Source organism: Leptosomus discolor, chromosome 1, assembly GCF_034619465.1.
Source record: "Leptosomus discolor isolate bLepDis1 chromosome 1, bLepDis1.hap2, whole genome shotgun sequence".
Lineage (NCBI taxonomy): Eukaryota > Metazoa > Chordata > Aves > Leptosomiformes > Leptosomidae > Leptosomus > Leptosomus discolor.
In genome coordinates this window covers 31,478,298-31,490,432 of record NC_141391.1, presented here as the reverse complement: position 1 = coordinate 31,490,432, position 12,135 = coordinate 31,478,298, and the positions used below count along the sequence as shown (strand labels likewise).

Sequence of the window (12,135 nt, the reverse complement as noted above, 5' to 3'; positions counted from 1 at the left end):
TCTTGTGTTCTTTGGGAACTAAAAGGAGAGCTGAAAGTCATATTTATCTTCTCCAAAGCAGCCATCGAACTGGAAAAGCCCCTTTCTCTCCAAGTTTCCTTCTAATGTAGTGAACCAAGGGCTCAGGGAAGCCAGCTGCAAAATCTGCCTAGCATCTCCTCCCAAGCTGTTTCTGAAAGTTTTCCTACCTGTACCTATGAATCCTTCCAGCCACTTTCCTCTCCTTCACTCCCAAAACTTTGAAGGGCAAATAAAAGTATCATTAATCACAATTAACAATAGTGGACTGCGACAATGTGGATTGTATGTGACCAGTGAGAACAGTTTGTCCTCTGAAGTGCAGTCACACCATCTCTGGTACCTGAGATAATTTAGGTCAACGAGGGTACCCTGATACAGCATGAGAGTCTGCAGTGCACATAAACCCCCGGTGCACATAAAGCCCCAGGGTGGCCTGGGAAAGATTCACAGTGAAGTCTGCACGTTTTGCTGCTTAGGCATTAATAATTGGGAGACAAAAAGACAGAAGGTTAGAGGAATAGGGCTAGGAGTCAAGGACAGGTTTGGGAAGGGGAGGCTAAACAAACTGCAACTTACTTTGTTAACACTGGGACCACTATTTTTAAAATAATGACAAAAATGGAAAATGAAAAATGGGAATAGTAACACTAACTGCGTTTGGAATTTCAGATTTTGTTTAAGCTCTAGTAATATTTCTAATTATGATGAAAGCAAATTTAGTCAGTTGTACATTTTTCCACACAGAAATGTCCTCAGAGAGAAAGCTTCCCACTCAGAGCTGGAGACAAACAAAACAAAATAAAACAAAATTCTCAGAATAAAGCCATTCTGCATCTTGGTAATAATTTCCCATTATACATGTCTCCAAATGGGGTTATTCAACTTGGAGAAGGCTCCAGGGAGACCTTATTGTGGCCTTTTGGTACTTAAAGGGGGCCTACAGAAAAGATGGGGGCAATCTTTTTAGCAGGGCTTGTTATGATAGGACAAGGGGTAATGGCTTTAAATTAAAAGAGGGCAGATTTAGACTAGATATAAGGAAGATATTTTCTATGATGAGGGTGGTGAAACACTGGAACAGGTTGCCTAGAGAGGCGGTAGAAGCCCCATCCTTGGAAACATTCAAGGTCAGGTTGGACGGGGCTCTGAGCAACCTGGTCTAGCTAAACACGTCTCTGCTTACTGCAGGGGGGTTGGACTAGATGATTGTTAAACATCTCTTCTAACCCAAAATATCCTACCTTTCTATGATTCCATGAAATCAGAGCTCAACCCTCAGATTACCCAGAAGCACACTTCCACTGAAGTTTAACCATTTTAGCTGGAGTTTCCATAGTGTGGTGATTATCACATTTGCCTATCACACAAAAGGTCACCACTTCGAAACCCAGTGGAAACACTGTGTTTAACGATCGAACTCAATGATCTTAAGGGTCTTTTCCAACCTATATGACTCTATAACTCTGGGCTACTCTACATCCACTTGCCAGCCTCTCCCTTTGCTCCCTGTCCCCATCATCTCCCATGCACCAGGACTGGTACTCCTGCAGTTCATAGAGTAGTGAGCAGTTTCGGGGAGGCATGCTTACAGAAGGGTGACAGGGGCTGTGGAGGACAGCCCACATCTAGGCTGGCCTAATCTGCCATGAGATCATCCCATGAGGGTGCAGTTTCATTAACACTGTCAATCAGTAGTTGCCAAAAAGGAACTGGCTCCCCTTTGCAGCTGAAACTTAGCACTTGTTCTTGCCCTGCTCCCAAGCATGGACAGTGACCTGGTGTAGGGAATGATCCATCTGGGAACAAAGGAGACTTTCTGCTAAGTGTGAATTTGAGGCTATTAATCTGAAATCTCAGATCAGTAGATATAGGTAATGGTGTGTAAAAATATTGCGTGGAAATAGGGAGAAGCACCAAAAGGTTTTCCCTATTGTCTTGACTTATCTCAAAGTGGAAAGAGCTCAATGGTGGTTTTTTTTTTCTTGCCTCACAGTTAATGACTCCCTTTTAAACACATTTCCACTAAATTCAGCAGCAAAAATTACAAAGTAATTAAGTAGGAGTCACTTACTATAATTTAACTATACAGATACACCACGAAGAGTGTGCACTTTACTTCAATTTATTTCAATTAATGAGCTGTTCCCTGGACAGTTCTGTGACAAACGCTACCATTCAGCTCTCCAAAATCTCTGCTTTTCCCAAAGTGCTTCCTTATGCTCCAGACAAGTCCTTTCATACAAGGCCACTCTTGTTTTCTAACTGTGAGAAGGCCTACAGTTAAATAAGGAGCAAAGACACATAAAGGAGACTCCAATCAATACCCATGTCCCATGTGAGGCAGGGATCTCCTAAGTCTGTCTTAAATGCTCTGTTTCAGGCTTAGGTCTTAAAAGTTTAATGTGTTCATCACTTTCTTCAGCTTGCAAACACTGGCAGTTGTCAATTTTGCCTTGTAGGCACAAATGGAAATTGATTTAAGAAAAAACAGTGAAGGATGGTCACTGCTGTTGCCACGCTGGACGATTCTGTCACTCAGCAGCTACACAAAGAATGGAGCCAGAGTGGCTGAACAGGCAGCATCTCCAGTGCAGCTGGTGGGAGGGGAAGGAACTAGGAACAGACCAAGAGTCTCCTGAAGCAGACTGGTCATGGCCAGCAGATCTATATTAGGAAATGCCTGTTTCCTTTCACCTCTCTCCCAAGCCGGAGACCTTCCATTAACTCACTGTCCCAGGCACACTAGATGCTACCCATGGGGGGACAGCACTTCCCATTCAGCTAGTAAGAACTACTGGCAGGGCTGTGGGAGTGAACAGTGAGCATCCTGCAAACGTTAATCAAATACTTTGTGATCGGGGATGTGGTCAAAGTTTACCTTCCTGCAGCAGCTGTCCCTAGCTGCAGACACTATGCCCTCTGCCCACTCATCTCCCCTCTTCCAAGCCAGACTTGCCATAGGGAGGCACAGGGGGAAGCCTGAGAAGTTAGCTATGCCCAACATCTGCTCACGGTGAGAGATATGTATGTGATCACTATGCTCTTTAGACCACCCAGGCTGTGGGTGTAAAGTAGATCTTGCCAATGACCTAATGAATCTCTGAAATCTGGCTACAGGGTAGATTTATTTACACATTTGAAGGGTGGTACTTTAAGGTATCCAGAACAGGGGCATTTACATCTGAGCTTGTCACCATAAGCTCTCTTAATAGCCACCTCCAGGACATAATTTATCTTATTCAAATGAGATCAAACAAAAATAGGTCAAATTGATTTTGTCCTTATTTCTCCCCATGAGCACAAAGGGTGTCTAATGAAATTAATTCAGAAATAGAGATCTCTGCAATAGATATCTATGGATGGAAAAAAGGAATCTCAACCACAGGTTTAATTTTTCTGCTCCAACATAAGCATCTATAAGACGGGTGCCTAAGTATGCTCCTCTTATGGTCAGATGGCAGGAATAGGCACTGCCAGAGAGCTACCTAGTGAATGGGCCTGTCTGAGAATGAAATAACTCACACTCCCAAAGTGTCAATTAGATGTCTAAACTTCGAGGAGAAGAAGAATCCCATCCTGAAATGACAAGCATTATATTCTGTTTTAACCCTTATGTAGCCTGATGATCATTTTATTTCAGGGTAAACCAGCACATTCTTCAATTTCTTTCTAGTAAACGACAGATAAAATTAATAGAGAAAAAAATAATTTCAAAATGCAGATTTTCTTCCAAAATGAAAGGTCCAGATTCCTCTCCTTTTGCAGATAGAAGGGACTCTGCTCAGTTGCCCACACATAGTCCCTAGAGACTTTTGAGACATCACAGGGTATCAGAGACCTCCATCAGGGCTGGCAGATGTGACATTAAACCTGAGGGATCCCCATGCCCTCACTACCAATAACTAAGTGACAATGATACTTTAGGGCATCTCAAATGGTAACACGTATCCATGTTTAGGTAAGGGACTCGCATCCACAATGTAGGATATATCTGCTTTAATTCAGACAACTAAAAGTTTGACCTTGTCTAGTATTTTCTCTTGCAATTCCCTTTTGGAAGCGCCTGTTTCTCTCCATTGACTATAAAGGAAGAGTCATGGTTGCAGGTTTAGGTTTAGATATTGATGTGTATTTTAGATGCTCTAGAGCTTGACAAGAGAAATCCCATCCCCAAAATTAACGTGTTCTGTTATCTACCTGATTCCAGCTCCTCTTATATCCTCCTGCCTTGTCTGGGTTTGCTCTTGCATCTTGCAATTTCATTGCACCCACCCCATTCCCACAGTCTCACTTTCTTTCAGAAACTAGTTGCTTCTCTCTTGAAGTAGTCCTTGCAGTTGCGTTTACAAAGCAGCTCCAGTGAACCCTTATACATACCTCTTCTTTCTCTACCTACCATTTAGCGAACAAAATATAACTCAAATTTATGTTTGTCTCATTATTCTACTCACCTCTACTCTATTCTACATTCTGTACTTGGATTTCTTTCCCGTCAATTCAGCCAAAAAACCACATTTTTGTTCAAATCCTGCATCAACACTTTCACTGCTTAGGTAATTTCCTCCTCACTTTTCCTAGTTCCCGATATATCCTTACAAACACTAGGGAGACACTGTGATTTCCTTCCAATGAAGGAATAATCAGAAAAAGCTAAATGGAAAAACTTCATTGTCATAGAAAAGAACTTTCCTCTGGGAACACAGAGTATTTGCAGTCTCTAAGTCTTTAATCACAGTCTCTCAAGAGGAGGGAGAGCTGTCATACATATTATCACACATGTCATATGGATGCAGTGTACATCATCTGTAAAAAAATGTGGTTCAATAGCCATGGAGATTAAACATATAAATGGATAACAAGGAGAAATTTATCCCTGTACTTCTCTTCCTGAACTGTTTCTTCACAGCTACTCCCCCATGGCCTGTCCTCCATGCCCCTCCATAAACACGTCTGTCTCTAATCGTCTTTGCTTCTACGTTTGATGCTCTGTGGGTTATCTGAGGCAGCTTTCAAAAACATTAAACATTAGTTTTAAAAATTTGGAAGTTACCTGAAGTCAAAAAACCATGGTAGATTATAGCAATTCAAAGAAGATGCCATTAATCCTGTTGGTGTTTACACTGACAGGAGAGGTCATGTTGGTTTCAGCACACTGACTTATTCTAGATGATGACTGGAAAACCTCCAGATCCCTTCAAACCTGAATTATGGCATGATCCTATGATGCTGTGACTTAGAGGTCCCTTCAAACCTGAATTGTGGCATGATCATGGGATTCTGTGACTTACTGTGTGCCTTTTCCAGAGCTGAGTCTGTGGACAGTGCTTCACAATCAGTAACAGTAATGCTGTCATTCAGAATACTCCTTCTAACTTTCTTTTGGCAACCTGATATCCCTTCCCTTCTTGCCAATGAGCAATTGTTTCCTTAAAGATCTCTCTTCACCTCTCTGGTGTTATTAATAATCTCTTGTCTTAAATTTAAATCATGACCATCTGTGGGGCAAGGGACATCTTTTATTCAGTGACAGCCTCTGTATGTCACAGTCATAAAGATAATGGTAATAATGAGAAGAAATCTATTTTGAATTTAAACTCAATAGAAAAGATTTAGTGGCTTTAAAAACATCATTCACATGTTGCTTTCACACATACTTTACAGCTTCTTCACTGCAGTAGTTGGCCACAGAACATTGTTTATGGAGCCGTGTCAGCTGTGCTGTATAAGCACATAGATAAACGACAGCAAAACATCATTAGTAAAGAAGGTTTATTCTTATTTTATCACATGACTGGGACAAATAAATGTGAAGGCATACTTTAAAACTGACTTTTAAATTCTCCTCCTGTGACACACTTGATGACTGGATGGCATTACCCTCACATTGCCTGAGCCATCTGCTCTGCTCTCAGCCAGTTCTGGTCCTCTGTCCCCTCCTCCACCTTAGCTGTATTTTTCTGGAAGATAATATGTGTCTGTGGTGACTGACTGGTATTCTCTTCTACCTCAGATCCTTTTGTTGTCAGCCTCATTTCCTTTCCTGAGTTCTTTATGTGAAAATTACCTTTTAACCGCTCCGTTGTGTGCCATTTCTCTCTTGTCCGAAGTGGCATATGACAAAACATGCTCAGCTCCTTCAGCCTGCCAGCTCTGATAGCATGCTGCCCTGCCTGCCATTTTGTGTGCCAGACTGAGAAGAAATTTCCATCTGCAGAAAGAGGAAAATATAGTGTGCAATAACCACTGACATCAAATTTTTCTGAGCAGTTGAATTTTATAAACTTCATGGTATAGAAAGAGCATGGCAAAGAGCGAAGTGCTCTGTGGCTCAAGGGAGGAAGGGGTGCCCTGGGCCAGCCTCTTCCCATCCCTGCCAAGGAAGAGGGTCTACCTTGGGATGCAGCAGAGTTCAGCAGGACTGGAGCGCAAAGAATCTCACTGAGCTTCAGCAAAAAAGTGATTATGAAAACATTATATTTAGGCTGCTCTAAAATTTGTGTTTGGGGTATTTTGACCTCTTTCTTGAAGATCCAAGGTGAGGAGGGTGGAAAATTGGCAGAGTTTTTGGCCCCAGATTTCCTTTTCAAGAACAATCCAGCCGTTATCTCACTAAGATGTTCAGTGTTTTACCAAACAGCACGAGGCAGAGGCCGGCTTGCTCTGAGATAACTAACCTGGGCACTTGTGCAATCTGATGTGACTTGTTGACTGCTGTTGGGATACAGGGCCACATGCAGCTCCCATTTCCACTTGAGCACTGCAATTATTGGGGGCATAAAGGTGTAAGTAAGGAGAAAAAATTAGCTCATTATACTTACAAATTATATTCACAAGTACTTGCATGGCTGATTAAGCTCTCAGTTCATAATTCTTCAGGTTGTGTTATCATCTTCCACAAATGAAAACATCTTCCACACCTACTAATAGATGTGTAATTGAATATATATATCAAAAAAGTATTGGGAATAACTCAGGCAATTAATTTATTGGATAGAGAACATTTTCTGGTAGCCATCTCTGTTGTATTCCAGCCAGAATCAAGTGGAAAAACATTTTCAATACTCCCTGAAGGAGATATTACAACGTGAGACCTTATTTTGCTGGTCTTTGTTTTGTTTATTTTTCTCATTTGGAAGTCCAAAGATCATAGGAGGCCATCTGTCTGTCAGCCTGTAGCTGGTTTCTTTCCTAATGCATATACATAATCACACAAGAATCGCTTCATTGCAATGCATCCTGGAGATGTGTAGAGCTGAATGTGATTTACAATAAATTATTTTTTTTTAGTTTGAAAATGTCAATTTGTCAAAACTAGACTTTTTTATGATGAAGGATTGCTTTCAGTATTTATTTCCAAGTCAAAAAGATTTGACATTTTTTTTAATATCTTGTTCTAGTAGCTTCAAAATGAAATGCTCTGCTTTTTAATTTCAGGAATACTTTCTTTCTGAAATGTAACTACAGTGAAAAGTCAGATTTTTAATGAAACAGATCAGCGCTAAAAGTAAGCATTCCAACTGCTCTAAAGCTATATTTGTTGGGGAGGGGGGTGGGTTGTTTGTTTCATTTTAATCTCTTTGAGGTTCTTGCGTTTTGTCCCAGTTTGGTAGAGGAATTTAAAATATTCCAAAACCAAGAAAATGAGAAAATATCTTCTTGTCCTATTCTAACACAAAGACCACGTCTGCATTCAAATACAGTGTCGTGGTTTAACCCCAGCTAGCAACTCAGCCCCACACAGCCACTTGCTCACTCCCCTCACAGTGGAATGGTGGAGTGAATTGGAAAGGCAAAAGTGAGAAAACTTGTGGGTTGAGATAAAGACAGTTTAATAGTTAAAGCCCCGCGTGCAAGCAAAGCAAAACAAGGAATTTGCTCACCACTTCCCATCGGCAGGCAGATGTTCAGCCATCCCCAGGAAAGCAGGGCCCCACCACACATAATGGTTACTTGGGCAGACAAATGCCATCTCTCTGAACATCCTCCTCCTTCCTTCTTCTTCCCCCAACTTTATATGCTGACCATGACATCATATGGTGTGGGATATCCCTTTGGTCAGCTGGGGTCTGCTGTCCCAGCTGTGTCCCCTCCCAACTCCTTGTGCACCCCCAGCCCACTTGCCGGTGGGGTGATGTGAGAGGCAGAAAAGGCTTTGGATCTGTGTAATCACTGCTCAGCAGTAACTGAAACATCCCTGTGTTATCAACGCTGTTTTCAGCACAAGTCCAAAACATCACCCCATACCAGCTACCATGGAGAAAATTAACTCTATCCCAGCCCAAACCAGCACATATGGTGACAAGTGACTGTTGTGTGATGAGCTGCCTCACTTGGTGATCTCCTGGCCTCTCTGTAATTATACTGTTGGGATTTATATCTGCACAGCTTCATGTGAAATCCAGTTAGTTACTGGCCTTTTTTCCTTACCCACTACATCACAAAAGTTTGATTAATTAAATTGGTTGTACTTTTTCTTCTTAAAATCCATCTGTGAAATGGTATTTTATTTTAACCAAGAACCATCTCAGGTCTGCAAGTCCACTAGATGTATTTTGATTGAAAAGTCAGTGTAAGGATTCAACATAGACACACATGAAACTGGTGTGTTTTGTAGCTCAGATTATTATTTTTGGTCAATCCATTTCTGGAGATTTCCAGTCCTAGTATTTCATTTCCTGAAAAACTTCAGGGGGGAAATATTGTTCATAAATAATGGGAGACGAGATATAAGGTGCATGAACAAACCGTCCCAAACCAGGTGACCACATTTAAGAGCACTAAGAGAATCTAATGACTACTCAGGAATGTGTTTAATATGTGTTTTTTCTGTTCATCTACTGATTCAACTAAAATAACATGTCTAGAATTTAAAAGTTTGTTGTACTTTAAATGTTAATCCTATGTGAAATTCCCCTACAGAAGCTTATACCACATAGGTTAAAGTTAATGCCATTTTGACTTTAGGGAATTTTTCTTTTTAGATAAATATTACCAATGTTGAAAAACAGCTTTTGGATCCCATTTGTCTTTTCACAATACTGCATAAGTAGATAATTCTAAGTTGAAGAACATTGTCTTTAGTCATATTAGACATACTTAACTGCAATTATTATTCAATTCAACCTCTATCAGTCATTTATTTTTAAGTCAGTTTTCTGGTAGAAGAAAGCTTTTCTCAGACTCTCTGACATTTTCGTTGTTATTACAATTCAGAATTGTAAGAAGTGATTCTTGAGCTACCTGCTGTATTTGAGGTTATTGATCATAAATTTTTTGTTCAACAATTGCCTTGATATTTACTACAAGAGATTTGATTTTTATCAATTAATTTCACACTTTCTCATGTTTGGAGGACTGGATAATAAGAACTGTAATTGAACAGCTGCATTACTCAGTATATAGCATCAGTTCGTTTTGCCTCATGTTAATAAATTGCTTGCATAGATGAGATCCTTTGGTTGACAAAGTCCAGATTTAGCAAGTCTAAAAATATGAGCTTGGACTCAGAATTCAGAAGATTGTGGACTTGAGATTTATCACATTTGGACCTTTAGGTCAATTTTCCATATTTATTTTCTCTCTGTTCTGTTTTTCCACACTGCATGATGGAGTGCGGTGGTTTTTGAGGAGTGCATTGTCTTCAGCATTAGCCTGTCTCGTGTCCTTTGGAATGAGACCAGATAGTCAACCTCCTTTCCCTTTGGGGAGGAGAGTCTGTACTTCTATGCAGAGTCTGAGCCTGGTGAGTGGAGGTAAGCATCCTTTTTTCCGTAGTATTTAAGACAGCAAAGCTGTGGGATTTTAGCAGTAGCAGTGTAATTTCTTTCACATTAAACCAGGTGGAACTAAAAATCTTTTAGAAGGGGTTTAATGTTCATAATAACAATATTTGAACTTCATTACTGTGAAACTTCTGCTGATGAGCACATTAAACTCTTTTCCATGCAGATTCACTATTCACTTGAATGCCTTTCTGAGAGTTAGGTAAGGAATAATCTTGCTGGAAGACTTCATCAGTCCAAACTACAAAAACAATATCATAAAATGATGAAGACTGTAATGGCAAGCACACTGCACTACAAAATATCAGACTTACGACTGTCTATGCAATCTTGCATGTATGTATTGTGATGCAGATTTTAACTCTCTAGTGACTACTCCCCTACTGTGCTGCAACGCAAAAGAACAAATTGTCAAATTAAGGTTACTTTTGCACTCCATGGCTATTGTATGACATCACAACAGTGCCAGAAATCAAGGACAGCATTGCCTATTTTAGAGTTATCTGGTAGTTACAGATCCTGTCCAAACTCTCCCGACTCCAACCACAACCATACATCCCCAGATAATGTCTCTGCTTCTGCTCTCTTTTCTTTCTCCCTGACTTACCCTCCATATTCAGTCCAGCCGCTTCTTTTGGTTCTTTTTTCTCCTGCATCTTAACACCCTCCTTTTCTTATCCTTCTGTAAATCATATTCACCTTTGTGTGCCAGGTTCCAAAAGAGCTGAAGCTGACAACCTTGCACCTCTGACCATGGCTGACTTACAGCAGTACCAGGAAGAGGAGAGGAGAGGAGAGGAGAGGAGAGGAGAGGAGAGGAGAGGAGAGGAGAGGAGAGGAGAGGAGAGGAGAGGAGAGGAGAGGAGAGGAGAGGAGAGGAGAGGAGAGGAGAGGAGAGGAGAGGAGAGGAGAGGAGAGGAGAGGAGAGGAGAGGAGAGGAGAGGAGAGGAGAGGAGAGGAGAGGAGAGGAGAGGAGAGGAGACATTTCAGTTGGAAGGGACCTACAACGATCATCTAGTCCAACTGCCTGAGCAACTCAGGGCTGACCAAGTTAAAGCATGTTGTTAAGGGCATTGCCCAAATGCCTCTTAAACACTGACAGGATTGGGACATCAGCCACCTCTCTAGGAAGCCTGTCCCAGTGTTTGCCTACCCTCTCAGTAAAGAAAGGCTTCCTGATGTCCAGTCTAAACCTCCTCTCCTCAGGAATCTGTAGAGAGCAATGAGGTTGCCCCTCAGCCTCCTTTTCTCCAAATTAGACAAACCAGAAGTCCTTAGATGCTCCTCATAGTAAGTTCCTTCCAGCCCTTTCACCGGCTTTGTTGCCCTCCTCTGGACACATTCAAGCACCTTTACATCCTTCTTAAATTGTGAGGCCCAGAACTGCACACATTAGTCAAGGCGAGACCACATCAACGCTGTATGCAGCATGATAATCACCTCTTCTGACCGTCTGGTTATATCATGTGTGATGCACAAACACAAAGTCCTTTTGAACTGTTGCAGTGAAAGTTGTAGGATGTGACATGCATGAGGGAGTACTCACGTGGCCAGGCTCAATTTGTGTCAGTAAAGGCAGGATTCAGCTCAAGATTAACACATTTAATTTACGTATCTCAGGTAAACCACGTGACTGCTAGGAGCCTTTTAAGTTCCCATTATAGTTGATAGAGATCTTGCCAATACAGCTGGTGGGAGTCTCAGGGTGACTAAGCAGACTAAACACCAGGCCTACTTTAGGGTGATTGCAGAACAGGATCGCAGACTAGCCCAGGTTGGAAAGGACCTCAGGAGGTCTCAAGTTCAACCTCCTGTTCACATCAGGGCCAGCTCTGCGGTCAGAGCAGGTTGTTCAGGGCTTTATCCAGTCAGGTCTTTAAAACCTTCAAGGCTGGAGATGATACTATCTGTGATATCTGTGCCCCAGCTGGGTTGTGGTTGTCAGGTAAAAAATTTTCCAGTCTGAATCTCTCTTGTTTCAACTTATGCACATCATCTTTTATCCTCCTGCCATGCAGCTCAGTGAAGACCCTGGCTCTGTCTTCTCCCATAGGAACTGGGAAGCTGCTGTGAGGTCCACCTGAAGTCATCTCTTCTCCCTCAACCTCTCCTCACAAGGCAGGTACTCCAGTCCGTGACCAGCTTGGTGGCCTCCTCCGAACCCAATCCAGTTTGTGGTTGCCTTTCTTGTCCTGAGCGTACTAAACTGAATGCAGTATCCTGATGTAGTCAAAGAGGTGACTAAAAGGGGATGAGACATTCCCTCAACCTACCATCTCTGCTCCTGTTAATACAGTCCAGGAGGCTGTTGCCCATCTTTGCTGCTAGAGCA

The 12,135-nt window shown here is 41.7% G+C and overlaps 1 long non-coding RNA gene across 1 annotated transcript; it reads left to right on the top strand.

Annotated features, from left to right (window-relative positions):
- Positions 1-7,485: 7,485 nt before the first annotated feature.
- Positions 7,486-11,891, top strand: LOC147416200 (uncharacterized). Its single transcript, XR_015184229.1, has 3 exons — positions 7,486-7,525; positions 9,633-9,773; positions 11,857-11,891. It is a non-coding gene; the product is annotated as an uncharacterized LOC147416200 (long non-coding RNA).
- Positions 11,892-12,135: the final 244 nt, after the last annotated feature.